Source organism: Corvus hawaiiensis, chromosome 1 (assembly GCF_020740725.1).
Source record: "Corvus hawaiiensis isolate bCorHaw1 chromosome 1, bCorHaw1.pri.cur, whole genome shotgun sequence".
Classification (NCBI taxonomy): domain Eukaryota; kingdom Metazoa; phylum Chordata; class Aves; order Passeriformes; family Corvidae; genus Corvus; species Corvus hawaiiensis.
Genome location: NC_063213.1, coordinates 60,781,912 through 60,805,402, shown reverse-complemented (window position 1 = coordinate 60,805,402; position 23,491 = coordinate 60,781,912). Strand labels below are relative to the sequence as shown.

The window sequence follows — 23,491 nt, the reverse complement described above, 5'->3', positions numbered from 1 at the left end:
GGTGCATCTGGAGTGCTGTGTCCACTTCTGGTCTCCTCAGGACAAGAGAGACATGGAGCTCCTGGAGAGGGTCCAGTGGGGGGCAACAATGATGATCAAAGGACTGGAGCATCTCTCTTATGAGGAAAGGTTGAGGGAGCTGGGCCTGTTCAGCTTCCAATAAACTCTAGGTTCTCCTTGTGCACTGTCCGTTTTTAGAAGTTGCTAGATTTATTGGACTGTCTGTGTGTGGTTCAAGTAGTTTCAGATTTGAAGTTCTAGAGGGAATTGAATTCTTCATGTTTTAAAAAATGCTTTCAACTAGGAAAGGGAAACAATAAAATAAAACATAGACTGTTTTCAGATTAATACTTTGAATAAGGTGTATGGTGGTATACACAAAATAGAGTTTAGTATGTCTTTTAATTTAAATGTGATTACATGCTGACATAAGTGTTAAAGCCAGAAGTCCAGCTTATCCTTCTTCCTCCATTTGCACTTCAGTAACACAACTTGGACCACTGTCAAAATGTTGTTACTGGAGTATGGCATTAAAAGCCTATTTAATGTAAGGCTAATGACTGACTCTCAAAGCAATCTTAAAGAAAACCTTGGACAAGTTCCTCGCTTTCTTTGTGATAAATGGGTACTGGATTAATCAGAACTCATTTATAAAATGTCATTAGGAAGCAGGAGAAATATTTTAGTGACAAAATGTGCTTACTGGCACTGTTGTAAATATATATATTTTTTTCTTTTTAATGACAATCACATGATAGTTGAGAATTTTCTTAAAGCCCTCTCTCTTTTGGATTCATATGAATGTCTTTCCTTTTGAAAGTAAACTCTAGCAGGATAATTGCTGAGAAAAGCAGATTAAAATTCTAATCAAAGCTTTAAGCTTTTTAAATGGATCTTATGTTTCCTTCACAGATAATGAAGTAGGCTGTTGTCTAGAAGTTTGGCTTTGGGTTTTTTTTGTTGATTTCATTTCTTCTTCCTCTTAAATGGTCAGTTGTCTTACCACCAGAGAAGTGGCAGCTTCCCTTTTCAGAGTGATGACAGAAAAATCTGAACCTTTGAATAAAGAAAGCTTTAGAGACCAGTAATAGAATGCATCAGAAAAAAAGGTTATTATTTTACAGTCATTATCCTGTATGAATAAGTTAGGGAATTTTGAATTAGATTCAATTTTTTTCCTAGTTAAATTTCAGCAGTAAAAGAGTTAGTCAAATCATTTGGGTTGTGCTCAGCCTCATCTGAGTTTCATTTACATCCTTCTAAAGCTGAAAAACTCCCTTCTGTAATGAAGTATCCCAAAGATAATGATCTACTTTTTTGCATGGGATGTTCCCCAATGCCCCTCCCCAGTCCTGTGCAATGACTGGTCATCTTGCTGTCTGGCTGGGGACATTCTTGTCCCTCTACACGGTGTTAGATAGGACTAAGCCATTCTGGTCATCTTCTCACTGATGCTGGTACAGTGAGTCTGGCAAGTTAGCATAGGAGATTAGTTCAAATAGGTTTTGGTTTGGTTTTTATTTTTCTTTTCTTTTTGTTTTCTTTTTCTTTTTTCTTTTATTTCTTTTCAAACATGAGTAGGAACTCTGAGAAACATAATTTGAAGATTACAAAAAAGAACAGCTGAGAGTAATGTTAGTAAAGATACATGAAGAACTGTCCCAGTTCAGAATATAACTAAACAGTGCCTTTGTGGATGAAATTAAACTCCTTCAGTCCACCACCAAACCATCCCATATGCATCCAATCCTTGGGAGGCTTGGGTGTTTCACTACACTCTGCTCATGGCTGTGACATTGTGCATGGTGAGGTCTAGAGAGTACATTGCGAACATATGTATGGCTTGCAACTAATAAATTTTATGGTGTGTCAAAAGGCAATCTTTATTTTTTTAGTTGAGAGATCTGGAGCAAAAGGAAAGTTCTTCTATTTATAGGCCTTTGTTTGGAAAGGTTTTCTGTGTCTTTTTCACAAAAATATTACCAAGATAAAAACATTAATATCAGGCTTGATGACTAAATTGGAGGCTACAGATCCACCTATTTCAAACAAGTTGTCATGATTTTTCTTGAAAAAAATCTTATATTAAGACATTTAAGATGTGGAGCATTACCTGCTCTTAACTCTTTTGAAATACATTAATAAAAAATAAAAGTTTTTTTAAATTCTTCAACTTCATGTGTTTATTTCCATGGCCTGGTCAAGACTGAAGGAGTTTCTTTCTTCTATAAGAAGAAAGAAAAATGTTAATACAAAGCTTAGAGTCAAGTGTTTAGAATGATTTAACTTTTTAAGAGAAGCATTCTTAGTGTTTACAATAATTCTGGAAAGGACTCTATGAGATACTGCTGCCCTTATATCTGCTATTCTTCTCTGGCCTATTTACCTTAAAATAATTTTATGTGCTTTACTGACACAACTTTACTCATAACTGGAGAAAAGTCTGTTGAAAAGCTTTAACTTTTGCAACTTTGCTTTCCCTGTGTCTGTGCTCTTATAACACCTCCTCTCTGATATTATGTACAACTACAAAATGTGGAAAAGCTGTGGGTCTTAACACTTACATTTTTCAGTTAAGCCATAATTTATTATGATCAAGATTATGACAAAATGAACAGAAGTATTTAGTTTTGGGTTTGGTTTTTTTTGGTTGGTTGGGTGGTTTGGAGGGGTTTTTTTGTGTGTGTTTTTGTTTGCCTGGGATTTTTATTTTTATTTTTATTTTTTACCCATTGTTTCTGTAAGCTCTAGTGAGCTCTTCTGTGAGCTCTAGTGCTTATTGTTACTTTTTAATGCAAACTCTTTGGAAATATTCATGTCTCCTAGTTATGGTTTGCAATAGCTAAATACAAATCTTGATTTTTACAGCTACATTCTTTGTATATGTCTGGTAGAAAGATAGCTTCTCCTGGGTTGATATAAAGATCTTAATACTCTGGGGTTGGTAATAAGATTTTTATTCTTAAATCTGTCCCTTGGATGGAGGTTTTTGAAAATGTCTGCCTCAAATGGCTTTATGGTGCAAGGTTGTGATGCCTATTGAACAGGGCTTTCTTCCTAAAAGCTTCCTTCACCTTTAAGAAAGGTAACCACAATTTAGTGTAAGATTCATACAGAAACCTGCAAAATATTGTTCTGGGGGCCTAAATGCAACTATTAATATTGTTGGTGTGAATATGCAAAAAATTCTGAGAAGAAGGTAATATTTTTCATCACATCCATTTGCTTCCTTTTTGCTTTTATCCCCTGCACTTGCCACAGAGTTCCCTGGGCTGGCTCCTCGCAGGGTCTGTCTAGCTCAAGTAAAAATTCTGGTGAGACCACAACATGGTTAGGATGGTTGGATGTGTTCTTGATGGGCTAGCTCTACCTTGCACCCATGCCAAAGACTTCTATCCAGCTGTTCCTGCACTTCCCTTGCACACCCGATGAGAGGACCGTAAAGAGTCACCATAAAGAGTTTCTCTGAAGAGCCACAGGCTTGCTGTGTGCAAGAGGAATACTTTGTCTGGTACTGAAACAGCATTATTGCATTTGAGGGTCTCTGGGAATACCTGCTTAACAGTAGTGAAGTGATCTTGAAACCTCGCTAGTCAGTACTGTATGAGGTTAATATGCAGGCCCGTAGGAGGTAGGATTCATCAAGATTTCAGAACGGACTTCTGTCTGACATTCTTTGATCTCTGATCTCTTATATCCCCTCTTTACAGGTATCTGGGTCAGTCATTACTTTCTCAAAGCCACACACTGAGAAGTCTACTCCAACTTCTAGATATAAGGAAGAGAATTTGCACTACTCTGACTCTTCCTGGAGGCCACCATGAATTGCAATGATCATGCAAAGGAAGGCTGATATCTGGAAAAAGAATAAATATTAATTTCCCTTATAACATCTGTTGTAAGCGGCATGATATAAAATCAAGTTCTCCTGACAGTCGGTTATTTTGAACTATTTCTTCTGCAGTAATACTCATGGATTTCCTTGGGGACTTCAGAATTGATGCCCTGGTATAGTGTGTGCACGGTGAGAGAAAAGTGACATATATAGAATATCCTTTCTTATTGTAAAGACTTGGACTTCACAAAAATTGATACTTTTTTCCTCCCAGTTTATGCAGTTCGTCATGATCAACGCCTGATATAAAGAAAATGTACGTATGCTTTATGCTACCCATTCAATTACTCTGGGTGGAGTTCTCTCTCTGTGTATGTTCTGAAGAGTCCTAAAACAAATTACCGTGTGATATTGTTTCAGATGCAATAGTTTTGTACCATTGAAGCAAAGCAAACTGTAAATTGCAAAACAAAGAATAAAACCATAATTACTGCTTTCATTTATTCAAACCATATTAATGCAATATAATTATCTGGCAGGCAGGATTTTATGAATACTCAACAGAAAACCACCAAATGGTTGTTCTAATGAACACATAAAAACTAACACTTTAAAGCAGTAAATCACATTCTGTTACTTTTACAGTGACAAATGCCTTTGAACTTTATAATTGGAAATAATGTATTTGGCACCCTGTAAAAGGCTCTTCAGAGTACTATTGTGTTTGGAAGTATTTAAAAATGGACAGAAGTGCCAATGGGATACCCTAGGAATTGTTATGGAGATTTTTGCAATGCGCCTGTTCAGGGCAATATATTTTTCCATGAGCATTTCAGCCTCTTAAAGAATTCTTAAGGAATTGGGATCCTAAATAAGGCTTTAGGCTCAGATTATATACAAATCATAGTAAATGGAGCTGCTTGAAAACACAGTGAAACCACAAAACCAAAATTTTTTGGATGTTATCTAGGACTAAAATTTTTCATAAGGACTTGAAGAGCACAGTTACTCATCTCAAACACTGCTAATGCTGCAGAAGGACTTTGCCATGAGATAAGCACAGAATGGAGTTACAGGGTGGTGTTAACTCCAGGCCTGGTGGAGGTGAGACCTGGGTAGCACATCCTGAGTAATGCATCCAGACAAAAATTCCCACTGTGGCAAACTATGTGAAGAAGTGACTGCTTGTACATATATCACTGGTCAAAAAAAGATCACCCCACATTCTAGGACAGATGGCATCTGTGATCACCACCAACCACTCCCCTGAATGGTCTGCCTCTGGATACCTGGAATTTGGACTATAAGTTAAGTCCCCATGACAGGAACTTGAGATAAGATTAAGGTGGTGTTTTTGTCTGGATGTTATCTCCAGCCTAGAGAGATGTTAACAAAACTGGTGAAGAAGAATGTATCACTAAAAATGGGGACAAAGAATGCAGAAGAAAGAATGCCAACTTAGCAACTGTGCTGAAATCAGTTTGGACAGGGCAAAAGGCAATTTTGACAGGGGGAGATTTTGAGCACCAACTCATGGCCCAGAGACCCAAGAAACCCAGCAACTCAAAAGACTGAGCATGGGACTAATTAGCATTAGGACGGACTCATTTAACCAACAGAATAAGAGAACTGCTTATTCAATGAGCATTAATTCCTCTATTTGCTAAAATGTATAAACAGTGAAAAGTTTTGAATGACCTCAGAAACCCCACCACTGAGAAGCCCAGTAGGAAGAAGGGCCAATGGGACACTGTTGGATCCATGGGTGATGACTATCTTCTACTTGATTTCTGTCTCTCTGTCTCTCTCTCTGAGAGGCCCAACTCCCATGAAAAAATGAGAAGAAAAGCTATCTTGACCTTCCTGAGATAATGTATTGTTTAATATTATTTACAGAAACACTTTACTAATTGTTGCTACCTTTACATATCCCTAAAAGTATTTTAAAGTACACAATAGGAAATAAACCCACAATCCTAACAGGCAGAGTTGATTTTAAAGAGCACACATAGTGAGAAAGAAATTAATCAAAACAAATTTGTGAATTTCAAGGCACAACTTATCTTCCTTCTCTGTAAGTTCCCTTTTTTCCCCATCAAAATGATGAGCAAACTGTTGATACATAGTATACTAGAGCAGTGGCCTGATGTAGTAGAGGAAAACCACATTGTGTTTAACCTATTTCTTCTCTAGAACTGAGGGTTAGAAGAACATTTATTAATCTAAAGATTTTTGTATTTCTTTCTGAGTGTCCTTTATCCTCCATCTTTAGGGGTAAATCTGTGTTCAAAACCACCTTGATTCTGAATTATTTCTGTGTTGCACGGGGGCTTTCTGGGATAAGAAGTGGCATAAAAACATGCAATGCTTGCACACTGAGTTGCTGGTGACCAGACTGTGACTTCCTGTATTGTGGCTCTGTATGGATGTTGTATCAAAGCCAAAGATGATGGGGAATCTCTTATGCTAAAGAAATAATGTTTTAAAGCTGTCTTCAAGGTTTTTAATCTAAACTACAGGTGAAAAAAGAATACTGACACTCAAACTTCCATTGCCAAAAAAAATCTCATGTTTTTTCTCTAATCAAAGATGCTAACCAATGCTAATCTTCTAGCCCCTTAGGAAAAAAACCCCCAAACTCCCTGAGTGTATGGTGGAATCTATTCCTTAAATAAATATCATGTGTCAAAATTGCACAACTAGATGCAAAACGATGTGGTTAGATGTCTCTGTAAAAGAACAGAAATTATCTTCTCTTAAACAGCTTTAATACAAGCCAAAACCATTTTCTGTTAGAGTGCTGCCATGCACTTGAAGGGTCAGGAAGCTCATTTTCCTCAAGTCTCAGCCTATAACACTGGTGCAGGTGTAACATACCTAAATAAACATCCACAATAATTTTTGCATAAATGTAGAGCGACACAAGAATTGAGATGCAATTATTTAGCATTTGTGGGGAACAGAGATGGTTTATTTGGTATGTCAAGTACTGACTCCCTTGAGTCACTGAAATGTCTGAACTTTTACAATGTGTTGGTACGGTGGCAGCATTAAATAGATAGCTTTTATAGCCATCATGTGTGCAATTTTTGCAAAATCTTATGCTATTTCTGATCAACACTTTTAGGAGTCTTAGGTTTGGGACAATGGCAAACAAGTTCATAATAAGCAAAAAAACTCCCAAAAAACAATAAACCCAAAATCATTTAATTAAGGGAATAGATTAGGCAGTCCTGTGAATTTAGTATGCTTAGACTTAAGAAATTAACTGAACATGATGATGTACTTTTACAAGGTCTAGGGTGTAAACCTTTATAAGTAGAGCATTTTACTTACCACATACTATACTTAGATTAAAAAAAGTTTATTTTTTCTTAATATTAGCCTCTCTTGAGTCCTCCCTGTGTTATGTTAAACAGTCTGTTCAAATGCTAGAAAATTAACAAGAAACTGCTGAAAACCATTTAGCAATGTGCAGTGGCTGTTTGAACACTTCAAAACAGCAAAGATTTACAAGACAGTGTTCTTGATTCCCCAGCCCGGCGGAGGTCAAAATAGATTTTTGCTCTATTACCAATAGATTTGTTTGAAAGTATGTTTATATCTGTACTCCAAATCTGTCTATTTATCATTTAATCAAAACCCCTGCAGCGTCAGTCTGGTTGGAAGGTGGCAGAATCCCAAGTCTGGTTGTGAGGCTGCGGAAGACCAGATATTGAACCAATAGTTGGTATTTTTAACAGAGCACAGGAGACCCATGTGTGCTCCAGGGGTGTTGTGATACATGTGCTGCACCCTGCCCTATTTCAAGAGTGAGTGGGAAGGATCCTGCTCTTATTCCTACACATGCTGTTAACCCAAAAAGTGCACCTGGCTCACCACTCTGGTATTGGAGTTTAAAATCATGTTCATTTGGTCCTCTCACCTGACCCAGGGCCTTTCCTAAGCATCAAAGGGTGCCATTTTGTTTAAAAATTGGGAATGTGAAGCCTTTTGGCCAGCAGACTGCGGGTAGGATGGGGCAGAGTGTGTTTGTGGTTTGTCTTCTCTGCTTTTCTTGCTACGTCTTGGCTGGTGACTTGATGTGACTCGTTAAATTATGCACATCAGTATAAGAGAGTTCCTTCTTCCCAGAAGTACTGCCTGCACTTGGCTGTCTTGATCCTGGAGGTGAGGTTATAAAAGGCATTAGAATGAGACCAAGCTCTTGAGCCAAATTTTTGGTTGGAAGAGAGACTTATCACTATTAAAGCTCCCTAGCCCTTCTTAGGCTGGTCCTTAGACCAGTGGAGTAAGGCTGCATGATTATGTTTGCAGATACTTCAGGAGGATGAGACCCCAACCCTGTACTCCTTACCTATCAACTAGGAAATATGTATTAGAATCTAGAATAGAAATTGTTATAAAGTAATAAATACAACTGGTTTCTCTGAACCAGTAACAGTGCTCTTATTTTTTGTCTATGTAAATACATCTTGCTGGAGAACACAAAGTGTAGCAACAAGGTGAGCATGTTTGTTTGCTTTGGTGTTTTATTGCACCTTCTTTTATTGCATCTTGAATTTGACCTCTTTCCTGGAAGTTCATGTTTCTCTACAGGCAGTAAAAATTAACAACAAAACTCTACATGATTTATGTATATTTTGAAGTTTTTGTGTACTTATGTGGAGTTCCTACCCCATATGAAATTTTGGGGAAAATTTTACTTGTTGGTAAGCCACAAATCACTGTACTATAGGTGTGTGGTTGGAGACTTTTGAGAAGAATATAAGTGTCTTCTGGAAGGCATGAAGCATAAAATCACTTGAAAAAGCTTGTTAAGCTTAACTCTGGTGCTTGCTTCCACTTCGGCCAATGTCTTTACAGTTTAAAACAGTTTCTCCTTGGGACAGCTGCTTTCATTTGTAGACAATTTCATTCACCTGGACACAGTTTTTGATGCCATAACTACTTTGAACCCTGCTGTACCATCTCTTTGATATTCTCTTTCTGTTCCTGTGGTTTATATCAAAAAATAACCTCCTTTACAGTCTGGTAAATTTATTAAGTAACCCAACAAAAGATATTTGTTTCTTTATCATCTAACCTTTGTCCTCCAGCTGTATCTTTATGGATGAATTTTGGTTTGCATTTCTGCACAGTTTGTGAAAAATGGTTGGTGATATGGTAAGCATGACAATACACTTGTTTTCTTGGGACTTCCTGCATCTCTTGTTTGCTATAATAAATTTGAAGGAGATCAATTTACTCTCTGCTATATTTGCTCTTGTTTTTTTGACTTTTGAATTATGGGAATATGCTTTATTTTCACACTGTAGTAGTTTATCAGTTGTCTCTATAGTTCTGGACACATCTACTGTTCCATCCAAAGACAAGGAAATTTCCTATTTTAGTGCTTTGAACCAATTTACAATTGCAGTGAAAAATACTTATTCAGAAAATTGCACAGGATTGATTTTCATCTTCTGTATTTCTTAACCATGTTTGCAATATAACTTCTGATTCTCTCACCTGCAAGTTGGTAAAGGAAAAGATATTTTCCTAAATTATATTTTCCTGTGAATTGCACTGTTTAGTATTCAAAATGACTTTTTATTAGTTTGAGATCTTTATTTTGTTCTTTCTGTAATATAGGCCTAAGACATTCTTTCCTTTCTTCCAGGAGAAATGGCATAAATTTGAAATATTACAGGATTTTTTTTTTCTCCTATCCATGCTATTTTTATTTCTTGAACTTTCTCAGAACTTTCTTTCTCTCTTCTGTGATTTTAAGGATTACACCATGCTGAAAGGTTGCTGTGCTGTCTCAGTGCACTTCCTTCTTAACCTTTCTGCTTTATCCAAGGTTTAAAAGTTTAGGTTTTCTTCCGCCTTCATCTGCTGAAACCAGAAGTTTCTCCATTAATGATAGCTAAGAAACAACCCTCACTGTACTTACTGATGGTATAATAACTTTATCAGACTTGCATTTTTTAGTTGAAATGAAATAATTTACTGTTGGATATTGTAGTGGTTTGGTCCAAAATACTCATTATGGTTTATCTTCTGTGCGATAAGAATTAGGAGAAACGCAAAGCAGACACCAAACTTGAAAGAATATAAAGAAGTTTATTAACAGACCTAAAAGAGGGGGAAAAAAAATTATACCATACCTTCAGAACTCTCCTCCTCCCCCCACCTTCCTCCCTTCTCCCACTGACAATGTAAAAAAGACAACCCTTAAGATGTTCAGTCTGTTTACCACTTCCATAATAACCTTGTTCAGTCCATTTAGAAAGAGAAGTCTCTTCTTGTTCATGCTATGAAAACATTATCACAACGAGACAGCCGCCCACTTCCAAATATTGTTCAGTCCATTTAGGAAGAGGAGTCTCTCTGCTCGCATGTGAGTCCCTTCCCCCGACTTGCAGCTTGTTCAAGGTCACACACACACAGATAGCAATTGGTTTTCCCACGTTCGAGGGTCCACTCTTGAAGGTTTTTGGGGTACAATTTTAAGGTTGAGCCGTTCAGAAACAAAAACAGAGGCCCCTCTCCTTCCCTGGGAGCAAAGGGTCTTCCTCATCTTCATCTTTAGGACTATCTCTGGGAGCATCTCTAGGAACTGAGGTTTTCTCCTTTCCCATTTGGAGCAAAAGTCCTCACCTGGTTCATTTCTCCCTGTCCAAACTTCTCATGAAATTACAGCTGCATCAGCATCTGCCTATCTCAGCGCAGGTGCTTTTGCTTACGAGTTGAACACTCCACCCCCCATATCTTCATGGAATTACAACAGGATACTCTGATATATCATAGCTTCACAACAGAATTTCAGCTTTAAGCATCTCCTCTCTCTCTTCTCTCAGGTTTTCAGCTCTTCACAGCAATAAAAGGGTTAATCTCACCTCGGCCTTGCAGCTTTGCAGCTGGAATATTGAATTTTTCTTATCGCAGTGGAGAGGGGGGAGAGCCGAGCCGCTCCGGCTGCCCACGGCAAGGCAGTGGGGGGGGGGTTCCACGGCTGGAACAGGTCCATCGGCTCCAGGATGGCCGTGGCCCGGCCCGGCCTGGCCCAAGCAGGGCCTGGCCGGGCCCGCTGGCCCCCACATGGGGCCCGCAGCCACCTGTCCCAGCGCCGGAAACGAGAGAGGGCTTGGAGGGGGAGTTTGCCTATTCTTAAATGTGGATCACAGAGGCGGTCACAACTTTAAGTGTCTTAGAGAATTGTCCATATTCAAACTGGCCAGTTGATAGGTTCTATCAGTTCCCAGAGGAAACTGTAAGCACCCCTTAGCAAGGACATCCCTTCTGGGACTATGCTTGCTAACCTATGACACCATTAAAGTTCTTTTTGGGAGCTGATTGCTTCTCTTATTGCTCTACTTTGGTCGATTGCCAATATTGTTAGAAATGCATATGTTTTAGTCAATGTATCTTTGTACGGTGCTCAGTTATGATTTCTTTATGTGCTATCAATACCAATAAAATCTGTGGAAGAGAAAACTTCTTGCCATAGAAACATTCAGATAAAACAGCTTATTTCTTAGGTAAGAGGTTGGCGCATTCATACAGTCTTTGAAGGTACATAAGCTACAAAGTGTGGTCGCCAGTGAGCCTAGAATGCAACGCACAAAGAGACTCCACTGGTAGGACCGCCCCTAGTACCAGAGATTCCTCTCCAGGTTAGGGTGACCAGAAAGGCTTCTCCCACGATGCTCTGTTCTGCTATGTTAATGTACCCCAGTTCTGCGTTCCTGGTTGGCCATTGGCCTCTCCACCCCCTTTTTACCTTATATGTCCCAAGCCCTAGAAGTTTCTCCTCTCCAGGTTCCCCCAATTGCCCCTTGCCCCATCGCCACTCCCTCAGAGTTTCCTATTGGCTCCCATTCCCTAGTCCCGCCTGTGTACCACCCCCGTGCCTTCAGATCATTGGTCTCTGATGCTCAGCCCGCTCCCATACTTAAACCTGGACCTTCCATTGTCTTTTGTCTTCGTCCCTGTGTCCCTTCACGTTGTGGCTGCAATAAAGCTGCATCTGTGGAACTCTACACGGAGACCCTTCCCAGCTCTTTGCCATGGACTCATGCTACTGGAGCTATCCATTTGTGTGTGCATGCACTCGTGTTTGAATGTGTGCTGATGCTGCTGAGCGGCTTCGCTAAGGAGATGCTTTTGAAACGTTGCTGCATCACGCTCCGGCACTGCAAAGCTGCGCGTGGCAAGCAACAATAAGGCACAGAAGAAATTTCAAATAATCATCCTGTGTTACGTATGTATAATTTTATTCCTTTTTTTAATGCAGTGAAAGTCTATTCAATGAAACTATGAAGAAATTTAAATTTATTAGCCAAGGAAATATTAGTGGCATTACATTTTATTGTTCAACCGTAGAAAGTAGGTTTGCATTTAAATGTGTGATGAAAGAACGTTTTCTTCTTGCATGCATGTAAAAATAATTAATTAAAAAAGCACAAGCAAAAGCACTTGCAATAAGTTAACTAAGATACAATGACAAATAGATCAGATATTTTTGTTTAACTTTTTACTATTGTCATTACAGTAATGTTCTTTTCCTTTTGTGTTAACTTACTACGCTTAAAATGATGGGGTCTTTAAAGATGAGGCCATCACCAGTAGCTTGAATTCAGTGTGTTAAGACCATGAACTGCATTGTTTGGAGAAGACTCCAAATGCAGTATTGAAAACCATAAATATAGCTCATCAGCAAGTCAGACTTGGATACAGAAGTAATTAGCTGTGTCAGAAGAATGAACATTCTGCCTTCAAGGAAATAACAAAAGTTGCATAGAATTTGCATACAGTATATGAAATATGGAAATTTTTCTGTAAACAGATGTTTTTTCATCTTTGATTTACTGTCATCACTAAATGATGAGGATGTGCATGAATACTAATATGATGGTATTACATTATTCATTTACTAGAGAAGGGGAGAAAAGACAGAGCGAGAAAGAGAGAGAGATAGAGAAAGTAAATTGCCTTAAATTTGTAGAAAGAACTTTTTTATTTGATGGAGGTTAAGTAGATAAAGAAACAACTTGTTCAATTTGATGCTGGAAAAGAAGGTAGGAGGTTCACACAGAAAATTTTAAAATTATGTGGACATAAAAGCTTGAAACGAAGGAATAATACTGTTTATACAAAATATATTTTTGCTTTATGGATGAAATTGAACACAAAGCTCATATGTAAACACTCGAAAGACAGGTTTATTCTCTTTCTGTGACAGAAGTTTTCATGTGTTCTGGTCAAATCTTCTCAAGAAATGGCAGTGGGACATAATCAAAATCTATATGGACCTAATTTTATCCAGCCCAGCTGACCAGCTTGAATTTTAAAAGACATTTGAATGCCTACCTTTAGCCTGTGAAAATAGGTGTCAAGTTCCTACTTAAGTAAATGGCGTGAAATTTTAAGCACTGTTGATAATGCTTAGAATGTAGACCAATTCCAAAAAGGACTGAGAAAATAAAATATAAGCAGAATATTGTAAGGAAATAAAGAGGGTCTTAAAAAAGATTCTTACATCGTATTACTTCAGTAGATGTCCTACAGACTTATGATTGTTTACACTGCATGTGTTCTATTCCAATTTTCTATTTTCTTAGTGTTTGATAATGGTCAATGCCATTTCAGTTCAGTCATTTTCACAGCTGTCTTGTATTTCCTATGTCCTCTTACAATGAATGTAAAAATATACTTTAGGCAAGCTTAAGGAGAAAAATCTGGATATTGTCATGCTGCAGGGACACAGTTTTGTATCCTGGAAATCTAATCACTATTGGAATCTTGTGTTGTGCATATGCTGCTTACATAAACAGTAGATTTGTTTAGATCAACAGCATAAATAAACATTCACCTAATACTAATCAACTTTTAACTCAATGCTCTGTACAAATCCTGTTATATGAGTTTTATACAGATAATCAGTATGTAAAACTAAGAATGTCCAAAGTCTTCCCCACATGAAGAGCTTTGGACGTGTAAACAAAAAAATCTGCCTCAGAGTCTTTTGCATGAAGATACAGTTGGAGGCCTGTCACTAGAGGTGTCCCCCAAGGTTGTTGGGGTCCCTCCCCCCTTCCATGGAGCCCTGGGAGATGGGCCCTGAGGGGACAGACACGGGGTTTCCCTGCCCCTGGTCAGTCTCATTTCCCATTGGTTGGTTTGGGTTCCCCGGGGTGGCCAAGGACCCTTGGGTCCCGTGACTGCGGAGTTCCTGAGGAGAGCCCCGGCCATGCAGCTGGAGAAATAAAGACCTCTGAAACATCTACCACGAATCTGTCCATATATACTTCGTTTCCACGGGACTCCTGGTTTGAAATATGCTTGTTGAAGTAATCCCTGCTGCAACACAAGGTCCCATACTGGGCTCAGTATTGTTTGACTCGTTCATCAGTTGCTTGGATGAAGGTGCAGAGGCGTCATTAGCAAGTTCACTGATGACACAAAGCTGAGAGGAGTGGCCAATTCCCCAGAGTGCTGTGCAGCCCTTTGGGGGGACCTTGACAGGCTGGAGGGATTGGCAGTGAGGAACTGTCTGAAATTCAGCAACGGCAAATGCAGGGTCCTGCACCTGGGGAAGAATAACCCTACACACCAGCACAGGCTGGGGGCTGACCTGCTGGAAAACAGCTCTGAGGAGAAGGACCTGGGGGTCCTGGTGGAAAATAAGCTGTCCATGAGCCAGCAGTGCCCTTGTGGCCAGGCACGCAGAGGTTACGCGGGGCCATCCTTCGCTAATGAAATAATAGACTGTATAGACCATTTCAGATCTGTGGGCTCAAAGATAGTTCTAACTTAAGGTATCAATAAGAAATTCTAGAATTTCATTAGCAGTGTTAATGACAATAAAACTAGGTGTGAATCAAAATCCTATTCTGCAATTATTTATTTTGGTATTTCTGTTTTACAAGGATCATTTTATTTGTGTATGTACACCAAAATGTTGAGCTAACATCTTCAGTGAGCACAAAAGTCATTCAACAGACACCTGCAGAAAGGCTGGATCAGATAATTCTTGAGTATGAATTACATTAGTTTCGTGAGAGTAAAATCCCTCATATTTCAATCCCAGACTCACTAAGAAATTAATTGCCCCTTCATAAAAACCACTCATAAAATATTTAGTCTTCAATCATTGAATAATGTTTACTGAGGTTTCTTTACATGCCATTAAAAATCCAAAATTTGAAAGTAATACAGCAACATCAATAAAGGCCAATATTGCAATGACAAACTCTATGCATCAACTAGCCAGATTTTGCCTTGAGTGGTGTCACCAGGTTATTTTGAAGTTTCTATCTGACATTTAAGTTAACTGTTAAATATAAGTATGGGAAGCATCTGGAGATCTATTGTAGGCAGAATATTCCAATAAATGTGATGTACAATGATGACATGCCTTTAGATTATTTATATCTTCTGTTTGATTGTAATCTGTAATTTGTTTCCTATTTTTTAGAAAATTCAGATTTAAATCTTAGTACTAATTTTTGCATATAATTTTATTTTATTACACTTTCCTCTGGAGATCTGACTCTAGATCTTGGACTCACTTTGCTGAACAGGAGACCAGTGAGTCAAGTTTGTTTACAAAGTGAGCAGTGCCCTGGTCAGGACAAGTTGTTGTTGCTTGGTATCTTCACCTTAAAACATGTCAAAATGGCAGTGCAATAGTCAAAATGATAAATTGAGAGAATAAGTGTGAAGAACTCTCAAACCTTCTCACAGATAAGAAATGAAATATTCTCTGCAATCAGCAAAATAAATTAACTCAGGAATTTCATGCTTAATTGTGTATGGTCAGTCACCTGAACATTCACAACACCCTGCATCACAGTGAAAATTAAGGAATCATTTCTGCTGATTTCTTGGACCAAACCCAGCCAATTTTTCTGTTAAGCAATAAATTATACGGTCTTGATATACCTCTATTTATCCTGTGAACTCAGCCTCCCAGCAATTCTCCTCTCGTATTAGTCCTGAACAGCACCAGAGCTCTGCATATTATTTGCTTCCTGAGGGTCCCAAAAAATTCCATAATGCCTGTGGAAACCTTAACTAGCTTTTCTTCACCCTCAGGTTGTGGGAAGGAATAGATATGAAAGACTGACTTTCCCATAACTATTAAATATGTGCTGTTCTACTCATCTTGAATTTCAAAAATTATTTTTCTATGTCTGTGACCCACTGTGACTATTACACCAATTAAAATTCCATGAATTGTGACTGAATAGTCTTTAAATATCTGGCTTCATGTTCCTAGGGCAATTTAAAATTCTTAAACATGTCACCAGAAATTATCGTAAACAGCACTATTTTAATTTTCACTTAGCTGTGTATGTGAGGTTTCACCTTATCAGCCCTGACCCAGCAAGAAAAGCAAGAAAATCAGAACCTTTGTATTGGCACTATTCCAGATTTTGGCTGAAGGCTTATGCTTCATTAGACTTAGATAATTTAATATCATTTCATTAGACTTAAACACAAATCTAGGCACCATTGGTTTATGAATCATCAGTCACAGTCTGAGCATTTCAAAGCAAGCCACACATGCTTGCCAACAAAAATAGGTGCTCCAAGAAAAAGCCTGAAGAACCCAAGGATGACAATTCTAATGGAAGATGATCACCAGAGACAGGTGGTGTGCAGAAGATTTAAATCAAGTAATATGTTAAAAATTGTTTGGATTCTGTTTTACCTCTGAAATCCATCCTAACCTGAAGCTAGATTTTTAGAAAGCAATTCAATAGCACATCTTGTACATGTATATCACTGAAGCATCATTGTTAGATATTCTTTGACCACACACCTGTTTTCTCTCTTCCAAAAGCCCTGAAGAAACAATCCCATGCATATTAAAAAGAAGAATAAACTGTAACCCAGGAAGCCATAATATACTGTAGTCTTTTCAATTAATAACGTCACAGGCAGTAGAGCACCTTGGAAATAGAAACTTCACAGTGCGCTACTCCACATTTCACAAGCAAAAAAGTATGACACATAGAGTCTTATTACTTAGAAGAACAATGGAGCTTGAAACTCTTGCATTAAGTTTGAGCAGCCTTGGTGAAAATGAGATCTCGTTCCCTCATTATGCAATCTGACATCCTTCATCTAAAACCAAATGAGATAATAAAGTAAGAGAGATGAGATATATTTTCTGCATAAAGAACCACATAATCCTTTATCTCATTTAAATAATAGATTCATAAAATCTTTTTTTAAACATCCAACTAAATGATGCAGTGAAATATTAATATATCTGCATATTTAATAATACTAATATCACATGCTAAATGATAGACTAATTTATATTCTTAGAGATATACCAAACAACACCAACACAGCTGTGATAGGCTCTTGAAGTTTGTAAAGCCCTACATATAGCAACAGGTCTCAGTATTGTGCAGATTCTGTGAAGTGCTGTGTATCAGCACAGCACTAAAATACTATTTCATGCTTACATAAGTATTCATTGAAGAGGCGTCTGTACTGATATTTGAGACTGAGTATCAAGAGATTGAGTATCAAGAGCTAACATTCTTAGTGCTTTACAAGGCAATTTCTTAACTTGTCATGAGAAAAGAATCTCACCAGTTGTTGAGAATCAACCTGATGCTGTGTTTTCAGGCATACTGAAAAACATGTGAGGCATTTACCCCATCCTTGCACTAGGAGTGGGGCCCAAATAGACCCTTTTCTCCTCCCTAACTTCTTTGTAGCTGTGTCAAGTTACTGTTAAAAATAAAATGTCAGATAAGAATTTAGATTAGTAAGCAATGAGCCATTAAACACAAATCAAAATTATCCTGACTTTGCCTGAAGTAGATGAGAAATGGAGATCCAAACACACAGCTGGGGAAATGCCTGACAGACTTAATCTTCAGAAACAACAGGGACAGGAACAGGAAAATGTTTCTTGTTTTCTTCTGTCTGTAAATGCTTTTCTACATCTTTAAAAATTTTTAAGTATTACAGAGCCAGGAATTAATTTATCTTCATAACCACTTTTTTATGTACAGGAGGGTCTTCAGTCTCTTAAGAACCAAGAACTGAGGCATAGAATTGTAAGGCTGAAATCCAAAATAGACTATGTTGAAATATCTAGTGAAAATTAAGCAGAATAGAGGCACATAGTTTGAATCTGAAACCCCTTAGAGGTCATTCACTACCTGTTTCTGGGGACCCCTAAAGCACTAAGTGCTTTATTCACCAACGTTAATGTTTCCTGTTCCAAAGTCATGGTGCTCCCTCAGAAGTACCCTAGAGCTGGCAGTGTGAAGCAACCTGATTAGTTGTTTAAAGTCCCTAATCCCAGTCATGGTCTCTGACACGTTTTCTTATTTACTGGAAGTGGCAATGGGAATGTCATCTCATATGACTCTGCAGAATTTAACAACAGATACCACATGCTTCAAAAGGACAGTGGAAGACACAGCTACAATACACAAACACTCTGGAAGAAGGACTGACCTAGGAGTCTCTGTGTTAACACCTAGGCTAATGTCCTAGCAAAATGCATTTTTAACTTCCAGTTCCACAAAATAACAAACACTGGAGACTCTGAAAGGGGTGCATTAGGATAGGGTAAAATGACCGTGAAAAGCACAGGTTCAGAGGAGTCTCACTGATGTCTAAAATATAAGTTTAGTGGAGATGACAGAAGAGGAGAAGGTCTCATCAGATAACAGCTGACAATATCATGTAGCCACAAAAGAAGCTGCATAATGAACAGAGTGAAGGAGCATAACCCCATTGTCCAAAGCTTTAGTGACAATGCAGAACAAATACTTTGCAGAGAATTAGTCCTTCATTTACAAGAAAAGTTTAGTTGCAGCAATAAATATAAACTACCTAGACTCAGAGAAGACATGAAGAGACTAAAATAATCTGAAGAACCAAACCAAGGCAAGCAGACAGAAGGGGAAAAACATCAAAAGGACTTACTTGAAATAAAATGGTGTTGGGAGAAAAATTATCAGGCATAAAGTACCCATGACTAAATCTCTAACCGACAGAAGAGTGTAATTTTGGAATACAAACTGGGGCCAAAATGTCACTTTTAATCCACTAAAGAAAGATGTTGTGGCATATGGGTGTCTGAAATCACAGGGGACTGGATGTCAGCAGGCCAAAGGCACACTTTTCATTCCATTTTCCAGGGTGCAAGTGGAGAACTTGCAAAGTGAAGTGAAGAATTTTCCAAGATTTGTATGTGTACTAGAAGGGAAGGCTACTTGGTTAAAAATCACATTAGTGAAGGATAAAACTGAAAAATACATATTGCATATTGTGATGTTTACATATATAATGTAAATCCAAATACTGAGTATACAGAATGCTGTCCAAAGAAATTAGTCTAACTTTCCTGAAGTTTATAAATACATGAAAACTAGTAAATATATACTGATTTTCCACTGGTGATACTTATATGCTATTATTTCATAAAGTGTTTCCAATTTCAGAAAATAATGTGTATTTTATGGCTAATTTTCAAAGATCTAGGGTTAAAAATTAATCCAGTTATGCATGTGGAAAAGGCAAAAGATCTCGATAAAAGCTATTTCATAATACTTTCAGATATATTTCTTTCCTGGGGGGAAAACAAGGTGGTATCTCAGAGGACAAGCACAGACTACCCTAAGAATCCTCAGTGCATACCTTATAATAGACTTATTTATCTGCCCAGGAAAAGAGAAACGGGAAAAAGAATCATATTAAATAAGGGCAGGCCGCAGTGATGAGAAGAGGAAATAAACATAAAATCAAAATATAGCCTGTCGTTTCAGTGTAGGTGTATTTCCATATCTCCTTTCAATATCTCCTTTTTGCTTTCTGGCATCTTAAATGCATACACATTTGTGATGATCCAAGGTAAAACTGGAGCATTTTTAGTGCGACAACACAGTCCGATTGGTCCAAATTGGATTTTTTATCTATGTGGGAAGATAAATTATTTGATTTTACTGCCTACAGTGAATTTAGAGGTGTGGCAGTTCTAAAGGCTTCTTTTTAATGGGGAAGGTGATTTATTACAGTATAAGTAAAAACCCAGGAGCATCCAAGTGTCAACATTGCTGTCACTCTTTCAAAATCTAAACTCTCTTCAGTCTGACCCTCGCACTTTATATGAACATAAAGCACAGAGACAATTTGCTAATATATATTTTAATTATTTAATGTTCTCCTTCCCTCCAGCAATATATTCTTTCCAAGGTGCATTTCAAATTGTATATGGTCAGCCAAGAAATGACAGAACAGCTTTTTATTCAAAAAGAACTGCTTCCTTTAGGCTGGTGGTAGTATCATCGTTGTGCTATTCAGGATGATATATGTCCTCATACATAGTCCCCGAACATACTCTGTGGTATAAAGCCTTATTTGTATAGGGATGATAGTTTCACTAGAGCAGATTAAATGAAATGGCATAATTGAATGTAAGGCTAAAGCATGAATTCGTTTTGAATTGCCTGGTTTTCATTTGCTAGCATTTGTTGTGTCCTATACAGTGAAATGCCAAGATGTTTGCCTGACCTCCTAATGAAAGTCCAAGTGATCAGTCATGTCCTACAAGACAAAGGTATGTGTGTCTGTACCTATGTACATATATATCTCTGTGTATGTATCTATACTTGACTATTCCCACATATGCACACACATATATATACTATTCTTGGTGACTATACAGAGTATAATTATATCTTTGCATGTTATGTATGCAATACATGCAACCAGCACATGCAGGAAGCATGCAAAAAGTGACTATCTAGTCATAACCTCGACTTTGAATTTGTTAGACAAGAACAAAACTATATGATGTCTGGGAAATAAAGAAGTTGAGATCTGTACCCCTTTTTCTTTTCTTTGTCTCATTTAGACCAAGTGAATCAGAAAAGTACTATCAGAGACTTTTTTGGAATAAGACACAGGTGCATTTCAAGTAGGTAGAAGGTGGAGAGGTTTGAGGTTTGTTTAAATGCTTGTAATTAACTGATTAATCCATTGACATGGTTCCTTATGAAAAATTCAAGTTTTAAACAAAACTAAAACAAATCAAAACACTAGTTAACATAACTGATGATCAGACAACAGTAAAAAGACTTGTCTGTATAAAAATAGTAGACTAAGAATAATAAATTTTTGCCTAGCAAGAGCTTCTCCCACAATCAGTTGCGGCAATGAGTCAAAAACATTTTTACCCTCACTACTGAGACAATGAGATACTGATACAAAGGCATATACATATTTATTTTCAGTACATGGAATGATTCTAAAACTTAAATGTCCTCAGATCACTTTCAAGCTCATGTTTATCAAGACACAGACATTTTCTGTAAAATATTTCCCATGAACGAAACCCACTGGTTTTACAAAAATAAATTACTACTTGATTTTCATTCTTTAACATGCTTCACCTAAAACTAATGCCATTTGATTTCATCTCATAATATCATTATGAAGATATATCTTCATATTTTCCAATAAAATAATCACTGCAATAGCAACTTGATTGCATGAAGAATAGTGGCCATCAGGTTATATTATCATTATACAACGTGCACCTAAAATGAAGCAAATTTAAAGCAATGTTCTACCACTTCATTCTCATGACAAATGAAGACTAAGTCATTTTACCCTTACATTCTCATATAACTTCCAAAAGAGCTCAAAGTGTACAGCAATTAGTACACTTTGGAAAGATTCTCTTTTTTTCATAAGTAGTAGGACATTATAGATGGAATCAGCTTGAGGAGAGTATTGCCTGATGGAATTGCACCATTCTTGATTACACTTTAGAGAAGCATATCATTGTTTTCAGTAGATGGAATTACATGACATGAGAGCAATAATACACATGCTCTTTGAATTGACATTCCTTGTCTTCAATTTTTAATACCAAGGTGCACTATTATAATGGCATTATTTATGTTACCATGATTAGCAAATAATACTTTTCAAAACAATTCAGGAAAGATCTAGTTTGAAATATGCTGCGCTCTGGAACTAAAAATCGATCTAACGTGTTTCAAAATGTTGCAGATGCAAAGAATAAGAAACAAACTGAAATCCTGAGCTACACATTCCATTGGCAGGTTTTGATATAAAATACTTGGCACATGCTTGGGTGGTTTAGCCTTTAAAAAAAATAATATCAGAAGAGGTTATGGAAGTCTTTATAAAAGCCTATAGAGTAAAAAGTGCTTGCAATACACTTGTTATAATGCATCATATTTCTGGAGAAAAGAACATTTTTTATACAAACCATAGAAAAAAAATTGCCAGTGAAAAACAGGCTTGTGTCTTTACGCCCATATGAAGTTTGGCTTCGTACGTCTTTACACCATACTCAAGACAGAGGTGTTACTTCAGCAGTGATGGTTACTTCACTGAAGGTGGATGCCAAAGCAATGGAATGATAGGCATTTCTGCTTCCCACTGCTCTGAGCTGCAGATCCTCAGCATGGTTTGAACAGGTCTGGTGGGAACTAACTCAAGAATGTAGATGGCAGCAACATTACTAAATTTCATTGTTTTAATCTGTACAACTTAAGTATAACATAACTTACTCCTCTTATTTGTCTTACACCAAATGGAATAAACCAAGTAACTAGTTGAAGCTGGTAGGTTAGGGAAAATAACAATCACAGCAGTCACATTAGAGAATAAACATTTTTCAACAGGTTTGATTAGATTGGTGCAAGCTAAATTTTATTTAAATACTTTATTATGGAAATTGACTTTAAAATCATTCCCTTGCATATTCACATGCTGTCTTCTTTATCAGGCAGGATACAGTGATCAGAAAGCACTCCACTACAGCTTCAGGAATTAAACTTCATCTGTATCTCACTGCAAATAGAGGACCTGAGCAGGTAAAGGTGACTGAGACAAGATTAATCACATGAGGCATTTTGTATCACTGGCTATAGAAATTGTCAGCCATGCTGGCCAATTTCACCAGTTCTTCCTCCTTTCTTTCAAGGGTACAGACTATTTTCTGGTAGAGGAAAGACAGTGTTTACAGACCTCTCCCCTGGCACTCTGGCATAAGATGACAGAAGAGAATCTTGACTGCATCCATCCCAGCCCTATGCAGTTTGGAAAATGCACCACTTCCATCATGGGACAAGTTTGAAAAAATTCTTCATAAACTGAGATCAAGACAGAAATGTGTCCATAATTTTTGGAATAAAATTAAGTGCTAATAGCAATGTTTCCCAAATTATCTCCCTGTAACTGTTCACCAACTGTTTCTGATGCCATTTCTTCAGGAAATAGTGAAAGTCTCAGAAACTTATCCTAGATGTCTTCTTCGGTTAACAAGATATGTCAATAATAAAACAGTGAGGGAAAGAGAGAATGGAAATCAAAATAAATTAGAAGTTATGAAGGGTATAGAAGTGGGAAAGGATAGTAAGTACTTTGGGAAAAACCAATTGTTGTCAGAACAAAACACAAGACCCCAAGTGTTTTAAGCATATTGAAAAATATTTTATTCATTATCAGATGGAAATGCTAATGATAATAATAACAGCAACAACTAACATGCAGACCGAAGTGTTCAATAAATATTTCTATTTTACATTTGGGAAGATGCAGGATAATGTACAAGTTAAAAAATGTGGGAGACTATGGGGAGAGATGTGATAG

General features: G+C 37.5%; 1 long non-coding RNA gene across 1 annotated transcript; it reads left to right on the top strand.

Annotated features, from left to right (window-relative positions):
* The first annotated feature begins 15,354 nt into the window (after positions 1-15,354).
* Positions 15,355-22,705, top strand: LOC125335222. The gene is made up of 3 exons (XR_007207385.1): positions 15,355-15,434; positions 20,350-20,420; positions 22,626-22,705. It is a non-coding gene; the product is annotated as an uncharacterized LOC125335222 (long non-coding RNA).
* The last annotated feature ends 786 nt before the right edge of the window (positions 22,706-23,491 follow it).